Source organism: Rhinopithecus bieti, unplaced genomic scaffold, assembly GCF_001698545.2.
Source record: "Rhinopithecus bieti isolate Rb0 unplaced genomic scaffold, ASM169854v2 scaffold_11380, whole genome shotgun sequence".
Classification (NCBI taxonomy): Eukaryota; Metazoa; Chordata; class Mammalia; order Primates; family Cercopithecidae; genus Rhinopithecus; species Rhinopithecus bieti.
The window spans coordinates 205,397-217,533 of record NW_016807225.1 but is presented as its reverse complement, the minus strand read 5'-3'; the positions used below and the strand labels follow the sequence as shown (position 1 = coordinate 217,533).

At 45.5% G+C, this 12,137-nt stretch overlaps 1 protein-coding gene across 1 annotated transcript in view; it reads left to right on the top strand.

Moving 5' to 3' along the window:
• Positions 1-9,253: 9,253 nt before the first annotated feature.
• MIDEAS (mitotic deacetylase associated SANT domain protein) overlaps positions 9,254-12,137 on the top strand; it is a 79,447-nt gene continuing 76,563 nt past the window's right edge. The window contains exon 1 of the mRNA XM_017880458.1: positions 9,254-9,574. The gene's annotated coding sequence lies outside the window, so the exon portion shown is untranslated. The remainder of the gene's footprint in view (positions 9,575-12,137) is intronic.

Below are 12,137 nucleotides of genomic sequence, written 5' to 3'. Positions count from 1 at the left end.
CTTATGAACTACAAAAGGATACCAATTTACTTTTTATTTTTATTTTTTTTGAGACAGGGTCTCACTTTGTTACCCAGGCTGGAGTGCAGTGGTGCGATCACAGTTCACTGCAGCCTAGACCTCCCAGGCTCAAAGTGAGCCTCCTGCCTCAGTTTCCTGAGTAGCTGGGACTAGAGGAGTATGCCACCATGCCTGGCTAATTTTTTTGATTTTTTGTAGAGACAGGATCTCACTGTGTTGCCCAGGCTGGTCTCAAACTCCTGGGCTAAAGTGATCTTCCCACCTTGGCCTCCCAAACTGCTGGGATTACAGGCGTGAGCCACCATGCCTGGTCTCAATTTACTTTTTAAAATGGCTTTGTTGGGATGTAATTTGCATACCATCCAACTCACCCATATAAAGCTTATGATTCAGTAGGGTTTTTTTTTTTTTTTTTTTAGTGTATTCACAGAATTGTGCAATATTACCACAATCAATTTTAGAACATTTTCATAATTAAGTTACTTTTAAAGGAAACTTTGCATCATTCTCATAAGTGGAAAACCTGAATTATTTGCCACAAATGGAATGCAAAACAAAAATAAAGCAAAGAGAGCTGGGCAATGTTATTAAATGCTATCTAGCTAGTGCTGCCTGTGAAGTATCTGCGCTTGAGACGTCTCTCTTTGCCAAAAAGGGAGGATGGGAAGTGTTGAGGAGTTGTTGAAGACACACCAGCACTAAACTGCGACTCTCTCTTTAACATAATCAGAAAACAAAAGAAAACTGAAAAGAAAAATTACTTTTTCAATATATAATTTAATGCCACATCTCTGAGTCATCCAAAATCATCTTAAGTCTACGTCCCCACATGCCTCCTCCAGGTAATTTAAGTGACTTGCCCAGTGTCACATGGCTAGGTAGTGGCAGACTAAGCCTAGAATTCAGGCTTCTTAACTGCTAATGCTATATCCTTTCCACTACGTCATAGTCCTCTTTGCAATCATTATTTTAAATTAGGTCAAGTGCCTGATGTGTGTGCTAGGCAGCCCTGTTATAGATTTATAAAGCACAAATTTTACAGCTAGAAGGCACACCAGAAACAATCTAATCTAACTCATTTCATTTTATAGACGAGAAAACCAACAAGTTCGTTCACTTAAGCATGTTTAGAATTGCCTGTCAGTCAATCGGCTAGAACATACAACCAACAATATAGCTATAAACAGCCCAGAATTACAATGACCTTTCTCTGGTCTCAGCCTTAAACCAAACTTCTGGATATCTCAGCCCTGTCACCAGGTCCTGGTTCAGCTTCAGTCTTGCTCTTTAATTTGGTCCGTTCTCACTTCTACATGAGTAGTTTCCCCTTGACCTAAACTGCCTAGGTGGCTTTAAGGATCACAGGGGTGAGGGGAATTCATTGGCGGATTGAAGGAGTGTGTTATATGAGAAAGAAATGAGAGCTTGTCAAGAACTGTGGAGGGTTTAAGATTTTATCCTACTTGCAAGCTAGTAAGTGAGCCTGTCGCAGTTTCATGGATGCTGGCAGAAGACAGAAGACTTCTAGGTGTGTCTGAAACAAAAAGTCTTATTTACTCATAGAAATAGCAATAGCAAAAATATTGACTTTTTTTTGTGCTCGTTTCCTGAGTCCCAGTTCCCAAAGGCGATGCAAAGGGGGCGAGGTGACATCTGCACACACAGCAAAGCATATCACAGGAGAGCCTAGCTTTAAGCTTGGGGAAGCAGAATCTCTCTCTCTTTTTTTTTCGAGTCAGCATCTTGTTCTATTGCCCAGGCAATCATAGCTCACTGCAACCTCAAACTCCTGGGCTCAAGCAATCCTCCCACCTCTGCTTAGGTGTGAGCTGAAGCACCCTGCTCAGAATCTTAGCTAATGGATAGTAAGCATGCTTTACTTTGCTCTGGGAAAGAAGCTCTCTTAAAAAGTTGGTCTGAAACAAAGGGCAGTGACGCTGCGCGCAAGGCATGCAGACATGGGAGAGACCCACGGAGAACTGTCTTCCAACAAGCGTTATGTACATGCAGTCTATGGGAAGTGAGCTCACGGTTCTCTGCCATACTGGAAGGCACAGGGTGGGGAAGATGGAGAACCAGAAGCCCAAGTCCACTAGTGCTTTCTGTTCTATATTGATTCTTACTGGTTTCAGTTATGGAAAGAGCATTTGGAGGTTTGCTTGTGGATTTTGGCACGTGTCTTATTTATTTTTTATTTATTTATTTTTTTGAGACAGAGTCTCACTCTGTCGCCCAGGCTGGAGTGCAGTGGTGCCATCTCGGCTCACTGCAAGCTCCGTCTCCCAGGTTCACACCATTCTCCTGCCTCAGCCTCCCGAGTAGCTGGGACTACAGGCACCCGCCACCACGTCCAGCTAATTTTCTGTATTTTTAGTAGAGACGGGGTTTCACCATGTTAGCCAGGATGGTCTCGATCTCCTGACCTCGTGATCCTCCCGCCTCAGCCTCCCAAAGTGCTGGGATTACAGGTGTGAGCCACTGCGCCCGGCACGTGTCTTATTTTTTGTTGTATATAGCCCTCAATTCACAGCCTTGACTGGGTTTAGACAATTCAAATCATTCCTTTGCATAGATATTAGAAAACCCTAGAGGCTCCATAAATTCACAGTTGGGAGAAAGAATATAACTTTCCAAATTTTATCTGCTTCCTGAAAATCATGCATGCTGGGAGAATCCAGGGTGGCCACACTGCAGTTGGTTGTGCGATGTTCACTCATCTCTTGCATCATGTTTATTAATACCTAAAATAAATGTGGTAAGATCTAACAGTCACCATGATGTGGTCACCAAGATTCCTGACTTGGTCTAGTCTCTCATCTGAAATGAGGACTACATGGGCCATGAAGGAAGATGTTATTTGTTATGTGGGGTCCACATCTGAGGCAGATATTTTTTGTCTATAACCAAGACCTTGAATCTAGGCCTCTGGCTATCAGGAATAATGGCTGTTCATTTTATTCCTCTGCCTGGAGAAGAATAAATTCTTAGGCTAAAGAAAGGCCAAAGCAACTGAGGACAGGAGCTCAGAGATACTGCTGGAACCATACCAGGACCTGGGATGTGGTCCACAGAGGAATTCTGTGGCATTCCATGGGTCCTCAGGCTCTTTGCAACCAACTCAGATGGGAGTTAACCTGTTGACTGGACTCAGGCAATGAGTTCCTGGTAGGTGAGTCAGTGGCCACACCCTCCAACTGGGGGCAAAGAGCAAAAATTATGTCAGTAAAACAAGGCCGAGCACAATGGTACAGGGCAAAGGCCATTCGAGTGGGATATCCTTAGCTGGTGATTCTAAGAGTGATATGGGAACTAGAGATGTTCCTGCAGATGTGGTGGGCTGCTCTAGATATAGATATAGATATAGATATAGATATAGATATAGATATAGATATAAATATAAATATAAAGCTGACTATCCAAAGAGGTCCTTCTAGCTCATTGCCTCCTGGACACCTCTATTTGGAATTGGGAAGTAAAAGGGGATAAATTCGAGGGATCATGGAGTCTTTTGCCCTGTCCAAGCAATCCATAAACTGAAGCTTTTATGAAATTCCTTGGTGCTATTGTGAAGAATTTCAGTTCATGAAGATCCCTGAAGATCTGCAGTCCCCTATGGAGTCTATATACCGCCACACACCTGGTAATCTCCAGATATTACCACACCCAGAAGAAGAAGACTTCCTTCTTCCCAAAAGAAGCTGTGGGCCCTAAAGTAATCTCACGAATGCCTAGCAACCTCTTGGTCTATGAACCCAAATGACATCTCCCACATTATGCTAAGACTGATGTCCCAGGACCAACATTTATGACGGGCAGAGGACTGTGAAAATACTTCCTCCCCACTGTGCAGTGGGCTCTAACTCTTGAGCTGTGCCCGCCAATAAATAGTCACCTATCTCAGACAAGAAAAAGCACACTGTGTGGGGTGAAAGAACTGGGCTCCAGCACAGCTGGCCAGCCTGGTCCCAGAAATACCATGCAGGTTGCCTTGATGCTTGGATTTGTGTTTTGCTATCCATTGTGAAAGACTGATTTACACACTCTGGGTGGTTGTACAGCCTTGCTGGGCTCCTGTGGTCGTCGAACACACAGAATTTCCACAGCAGCTTTGGAGAGCTGACTCCTGTTTACTTTTCTGTTTACTTTTGTTAACTATTTCTACACTTGGCCTCCACATTGTGGCCTGTGAGGCTAACAAGTCTGAGAAGAAGCTTCAAGAAAGAATGTGTGAATTAGAGTTCATCCCTAAGCCAGGGGCCCACAATCAGATTGTACTTTCAAGATACTGTCTCACGGCCAGGCACGGTGGCTCATGCCTATAATTCCAGCACTTTGGGAGGCCAAGGCAGGCAGATCACTCAAGGTCAGGAGTTTGAGAGCAGCCTGGTCAACATGGTGAAACTCCATCTCTACTAAAAAAAGAAAAACTAAAAAAATTAGCTGAGGCAGGAGAAGCGCTTGAACCCAGGAGGCAGAGGTTGCTCTAAGCCAAGATTGCATCACTGTACTCCAGCCCGGGTGACAGAGTGAGACTCTGTCTCCAAAAAAAAAAAAAAAAAAAAAAAAAAGGATACTCGCCCTCAGAGTTTGGGACTCAAAGCCATGTGACTCTCTCTAGTGGCCTCCTGCTGTACTTTGGAAACCCTTCTGGGTGACTAGCATCCTCGCCGGACATTGCTTGGCCCACCTAGTTTGACTTTCTGCTCAGGCTCTTATATAAAAACCAGGGCTTCTAATACCTGGCATAAACACTTCACAGAGAACACCACATTTAGAAGACATCCCTGCGGTAGTTTTCTATGGCTACTGTAACAAATGACCACAGTTTTCTATGGCTACTGTAACAAATTACCACCAACTTGGCAGCTTAAAACAACACAGACTTTTTACCTTGCAGTTCTGTAGGTCAAAAATCCAATGCAGGTTTACCAGGCTAAAATCAAGGTGCTGGCTAAATCGTGTTCCTTTCTGGGGTTCCAGAGAATTTGTTTCCCTGCCTTTTCTGGCTTCCAGAAACTATCTGTATTTCTTGGGTCATGACCCCTTTTCTCCGTCTTCAAAGCCAACAATGCCGTATGTCTTCAACCATTCATTCTTCCATAATCACACTTTCCTCTGACTCTGATTCCTCTTCTGCCTCTTGGTTCCACTTTTAAGGACCCTTGTGATTATAATGAACCTACTTCGATAATCCAAGATAATCGCTTTATTTTTTATGCATTTATTTTTTGGGGAAGGGAAGTCTGGTTGAATAACTGCTTTATTTTAAGGTCAGCTAATTAGCAAATCTTAATTGCATCTGCAACCTTAATTTCCCTTTTGTCATGAAACGTACCATATTCACATATTTATTAGGATATGAACATTTGGGGGAAGATCTTTATTCTGCCTGCTGCAGTTCCCTTCTGAATTACTTTTGGACAATCGGAGGTAAGTAAATGTAAAGACTTGCTGTGTCTGTCTTCCCAGTTGGACTGTGTTTGGGGAGGGTCAAGCCATTTAATTTAGATTACTTTTTTTTTTTTGAGATGGAGTTTCATTCTTGTTGCCCAGGCTGGAGTGCAATGGCATGATCTTGGCTCACTGCAACCTCTGCCTCCCAGGTTCAAGTGATTCTCCTGCCTCAGCCTCCCAAGTAGCTGGGATTACAGGCATGCGCCACCACACCCGGCTAATTTTTTTGTATTTTTAATAGAGATGGGGTTTCCCCATGCTGGTCAGGCTGGTCTCCAACTCCTGACCTCAGGTGATCCACCCGCCTCAGCCTCCCAAAGTACTAGGATTACAGGTGTGAGCCACTGCGCCTGGCCATAATGTAGATTACATCTTAAATGTGCAGTCTATAACTGATCCAGTCCTCCCCATGAGCTGATGATGGCTGGGAGAATTTTTTTTTCTTTTTTTTTTTTCTGAGACGGAGTCTTGCTCTGTCACCCAGGCTGGAGTGCAGTGGCTCAATTTCGGCTCACTGCAACCTCCACCTCCCAGGTTCAAGCGATTCTACTGCTTCAGTGTCCCAAATAGCTGGGATTACAGGCGCCCGCCACTACGCCCAGCCAATTTTTTGTATTTTTAGTAGAGACAGGGTTTCACCATGTTGGCCAGGCTGGTCTCAAACTCCTGACCTCGTGATTCGCCTGCCTCGGCCTCCCAAAGTGCTGGGATTACAAGCATGAGCCACCGTGCCTGGCTGGTTGCGGGAATTTTTAACTGACAGTCTAACTTGAGGGTGTGGGAGACATACGATGTTGCTATCCATATAGAATCCTATTGTCTGGTGAATGATTTACTTGTTTAACTGATGCTTATAGAACGCTTATATGTGAGAGCTTTACAAACTAATTTAATTCTCATAACAACCTTATCAAATATGTACAATTGTTATTATCATCCTTGTCTTACAGATAAGGAAACTGAGGCACAAAAAGATTAGTAACCTGTCCAAGGTCACACAGATAGTACATGGCAGAGATGGGCCTTGCAGCCAGGCAGCCTGTGGACCATCCTGAATCCTTGTTCCTAAGCCCCCATACCAAGCTGCCTTGTCCTCTTGGTTTCTGCTTACTCTTCAGGCCTCGCTGCTCTGCTAGGCAAACTTGCGGTTCATTCTTTAGCAAAGCCGACCCCCTCCTTCCAACACTGGTTCCTCCCCATTGCAACTTGATGCTCATTTCTCCCTCTGTTCTCAGTGGTACAGACCCCTGACCTCCTCTGAGTTTGCTGTAGGGTCACCTTGCCCCATCAGGGCTGTCCCACACACAGCAGGCTGCTGGTTCCCAACGTGATATCCATGCCATGCAAGAATCAGGGGGACTCAGAAGAGCTCAGCCTCAGAGCTTCTCTCTGCCTACTCGGGTTTTTACTGCCAGGTTCACTTTGGCATGGCTGCCCCTGGTTGGGCATAAAACAGCCTTGGATACAGGTTCCTCCCAGAGTCCCTAGTGGGGAGCTGGGTGAGAGCCCCCTCTGTGTATGGAGTACCACTGTCCAGACCCCATCCAAGACCTGGAGAGGAGGAATAAGCACGAGACCCTTCTGACCCTCTTCTCTCTCCTTACCCTTCCTACTCCCCAGCAGGCCAGAAAGGTAGTGGGGCTTTCTCCATCTTAGGTTCTCTCTATCTATCTTAGGGCTTTCTCTATCTCTGTATTAGAGTTGGCCTTGCTCTTCTAGTGGAAATGGCCTCTGCTCTGCTAAGAGAAGACTCCAGGAGCTGGTCATTCAGGCATGGCCTTTGCTTTACTAAGGAGGGAGAATCTGGAAGGATTTGGAAAATCTCTTGAGTCATAGCTAACCTCTTCAGCTATACAGTGGGACACCAACACCCTGATGCCTGGCCTATCAAAGGCGTTCAGTGTGTGGTAGTTATTTATCACTTTATCTCTCTCTCTCTCTCCCCCTCTTTTTTTTCTTGAGATGGAGTCTTGCTCTTATTGCCCAGGCTGGAGTGCAATGGCACGATCTCAGCTCACTGAAACCTCTGCCTCCCGGGTTCAAGCAATTCTCCTGCCCCAGCCTCCTGAATAGCTGGGATTATAGGCGTGTGCCAACACGGCCAGCTAATTTTTGTATTTTTAGTAGAGACAAGGTTTCACCATGTTGGCCAGGCTGGTCTCCAACTCCTGACCTCAGGTGATCCACCTGCCTCAGCCTCCCAAAGTGCTGGGATTACAGGCGTGAACCACCACACCCAGCCTTATTTATCAGTCTCTAAACCCAGAACTTTCACACTTCTTTGTCTGAACGTAGGAAATTTGTTTTACATTCTGACACTGCACGAATGTACCTATACAGTACGTAATTGAAACAAATGCTACACAAAACAATACTTATTATTACTTAATGCAATACAACCAGTTAATTTTTAATATATTTTCTTTTTTAAAAAAGAAACACCCTGGTGCTGACCCATAACCCTTCTGAGACAGACTTACTTTCCCCCTTCTCTGAGATCTCACAGTGCTCTCTGCAAAGCTCAACTCGAATACTTCTCAAACTGCATTGCAATGTATATCATTCTCTCCCACTAGGGACTTAGTTCTTTTCATCTTTGCATCCCTAGCATACACAGTAATAGACACCCAGTGAGTGTTAACTGAAGAAGTGAGTGGAAAATACCTGTCCGAACCGGGCATGGTGGCACATGCCTGTAATCCCAGCACTTTGGGAGGCTGAGGCAGGCAGATCACCTGAGGTCAGGAGTTCAAGACTAGCCTGACCAACATGATGAAACCCCGTCTCTACTAAAAATACAAAAATTAGCTGGATGTAGTGGCAGGCACCTGTAATCCCAGTTACTTGGGAGGCTGAGGCAGGTGAATTGCCTGAACCCAGGAGGCAGAGGTTCCAGTGAGCTGAGATCATGTCATTGTACTTCAGCCTGGGAGACAGAGTGAGACTCCGTCTCAAAAAAAAAAAAAAAAAAAAAAAAAAAAAGACAACGTCTGTCTGTGTGCTCAACACAACAGAAAAGGATGGTACTTCCCACTATGGTGCCACATGATGCCTAGTGTGGTGCTGGAGAGCTCAGACCTTGGCAGTGAGCAACCGGGCTCAGGGAGGAATTCCTATGGATAGGAGTATATCCGCCTCATGCAGAGAGGACCTAAATGCATAAAGAACTAGGACCAGCGACTTTAACCATTTCCCCCCTCCTTGGTTTTTTTCCCTGAAATGATGTGTTTGCATCCCCATGCTAGAATGCCTTTCTGTCCTCCACAGTAATTTAATTACATAAAACTGACTGTGCAGACTCAAAATTTGGGGCATTTGGCATTCTTGCAAAGCCAGACTCTAGGAAACATGCCCATTGCTGAACACATTGGATGTGGTTTAGGTAGCAAAGCAAATGACCTAACAAGGAATATATGTGCTGAGCCTAGTTCCTGTTAAATTAATAGATTCACGTTCTGGCACATCCACAACCTCACAAGTCATAGCAACCGGATGACGGCATGGCAACACAGCAGCTGCAGCCACTGTACACGAGAAAAATCAGAGCCTAGTGTCTCTGGAGGGAAAACAGAAACGGCCTCTACAATTGCTGGCTTGTACTGGATTGACTGAAGCGAGGGAGCCATGGGGGCAATCACAAGTAGATGCCTGCCCTGGTCAGGGATTGAGTATGACATCTCTTCTGCTTCCTGAAACTTTGTTTTATATTTTAAAAGTAAATAATTTGTTCCAGCCAGAGAGGAAATGATGCTGAGAGAAAGACACCATCACGTGGACAGAATGTTCTCCCTCGCCCTGGCAGCAGTGTGGAGTTGATCCTTATCAGAGATAGTCCGGGACTTGCTCTTCAACAGCAGGACCACAAGCCTTTCTTCCTAGTTTTTTGACCTTCCACCCCAACCAAAATCACCTACCCCTTCTGGCTGCCAGCGCTGAAGGCCCTTCTTGCCAACTCTCCTTCTAGGATGAAGCCCTGACTCCACAGCCACTGTTTGGGCCAAGCCCTTAGGGATCAGGGTAAATGCCCGGAGAAGGAGGAAGAGGATGCCTGGACAGATGTCAATTCTGGTGACACAAAAACATCTGCATGTGCTGTCAGGTAGGTGACACCCAATACCAGGGCTGCCTGGGACCGAGCAGGAGTCCACACCCCCTGACCTAGTTTAAATTCAAGAATGACCCTTGCTCTGCAAAAGGACTGAGAGCTGGGCCTTCTGTTCTTGGGCTTTGTGTCTTACCCTTAGATCTGGCTCCGGCCCCTGCTTTCCTTTCCATGTTCTATCAGGAAGGCCGTGCAGGGTTGTCACTGAGTCCCCATGGATTCTCTACTGGTCTCTGTCTTATTAGTGGCCATGTAATGAATTCCTTAAAACACAGCAGCTTAAGACAACATTTACTATCTTATAGTTTCTGTGGGTCAGGAATCCAGGCAGCTTAGCTGGGTGCCTCTGCCTGAAGGGCCTGAGGGAGGCCCTTCAGCTATTGGCTGGGGTTGAAGGTCTTATCTGAAGTCTTGATTCATATAGGGAAAGGAGAGGCATCCCTTTCCAGGTTCCCTCAAATGGTGGTTGGCAGGCCTAGCTCCCTTTCTACCAGGCTGCCTTAGGACATGGCAGTTGGCTTCCCCCACAGTAAGTGTTCCGAGAGAGCGAAAGGCATAGAGAGGACCCAGTATGGAAGCCGCAGTTTTTTTTATAACCTAGTCTTAGAAGTAACATCACATCACTGGCCATATTCTATTTGTCAGAACTCAGTCAATGAATTCAGCCTACACTTAAGGGGAGAGGATTATACAAGGGTATGAATACCTGGAGGCAGAGATCATTGGCAGGGGTCGCATCTTAGAGGCTGTCTACCACATTCTCCACATGGTGCCCTGGTACTCCAGCAACTGCCACCCTATATAGAGAAAAGCAATGTATGTGTAAGTGTCAGGCCTTCACACATTTACACTGTCTGCTAATTACTCCTGGGCATGCAGAAATACTGAATATTCATGAAATTGTGACTGAAAATTTGGAATCACATAGAGAACAAAAAAAAATTCAACTCTTGTTTTAGCAAATATGGAGTATCACATGATTGCCTTTAGAAGCCTGGATAACATATTCTCTCTACTCATTGGTTGCCTTAAGCAGAATGCCCTAAGGAATTACTTCTATTTATTCCAAAATTGAAATGGGCAATCCCTTCACCATCTTCCCACAACAGTGTGATGTAAGAAGAATTTCAGAGAAGTTTCATTATTGAGTCTAATGATGCAGTTATTTCTCAAAGCTGTATTATTTTTCTTGCATTGCACATTTTGTATTTATGATGTGCCATTAATGTCTTAGTAAAAATCAGAATTAGGGAATAGCAGCTGCAACGTGGAGGATTTCATGTTGCTAGGAGAGCTTCGATCTTCATACTTCCTATCTTTGGGTTAGTCTGTGGCTTTCCATGAGGGATTAACACAGACCTAGGGATCATTTCCCAAATGTCATTTTCCACCAGTCTTACATCCACCTTTCTGAACAAAGCCTTCACTCAAGTCTATGGTTTCCTATGTTTTCATAAAAAGATGAAGCATTGGAAGGGCTAGGTTTTATCTGGCCAATGTGCTAGGAGAAGCAGTATTTGGGGAAAAAAGGAAAATTGTTGAGCCCTAACTCATGCTTTTGAACCACCTATTAAAAAATTCCTGTTTTCCACGACAAGCTACAATGAAGCTAATGTTTCTGTTATGAAAGCCCGTTACTGCAGTTTCGAATGTCTTTTCTTTGTTTGTTTGTGTTTTCACCAGCAAAGGCTAACCCCGTTTTTTCTCCAGCCTTATGGGATCAGGAGTTCTTCCTTCAAGACTGCTGTTTAACTACTTGGTTGCTACTTACCCTAAAGGTGGCTTTCCTTTGTACTTTTTACTAAGGTGAACACATTTATTTTTAGCAATGATAAATTTCAGGATTACTATTGCCTGAAGCTGCCCTTCTCATGTCTCCACCCTACCCTCTAAGTCACTCTTGACCGGTGATGAAAGAGAATTCATCAGACTCCATTCTCTGTGAGTTGAGTGTAAAGGAAGAGGTGAAAATCGCGGGGGAGGATTAGAACAGAAACCATTCTGCAGTCCCAGCTTCAGCTTGGGCGCTGAAATAGCCCCCAGAAGTGTGATACGTGGTAAACGTCTTGCTCACTTATAACCCGTAGAAATGACAAGGAACATCATGCAGACTTTTAGAGAGAACGTGGGGACAGGGACCCTTGTTTTAAGGCCCACTTTAGGCATTATTTAAGAACACAGCGTACACTACTTTCTGAGATGACATTTTTAGCCCCAACACCAAACGGAAAAACTTTTTCTTTCCCCTCCCCAACCCCTTTGTTTGTGTACTGGTGTTTCTCCTGGAACCCCAGCTTTACAGGGACCTTGAACCCCACCACCACCTTCCAGACCAGCCTGAGAGCAGGGGACTCCAGCGCGGGTCCCCGGATCGCACTTGGGCGCGGAAACGACGCGGCTGGAGCGAGCCTTCCCTCCCAGGGGGGTGCAGGCTAGGCGGCCGGCCGCGCAGGGCTGCCCACTCCCCCGCAGCTGAGGGCGCGCAGAGCTGGGAGACCGCGCCTGGGACAAGGGGCGCGCGGAGCCGGGGCGCGGGCGGGGCAGGCGGCTGCAGGGCGCG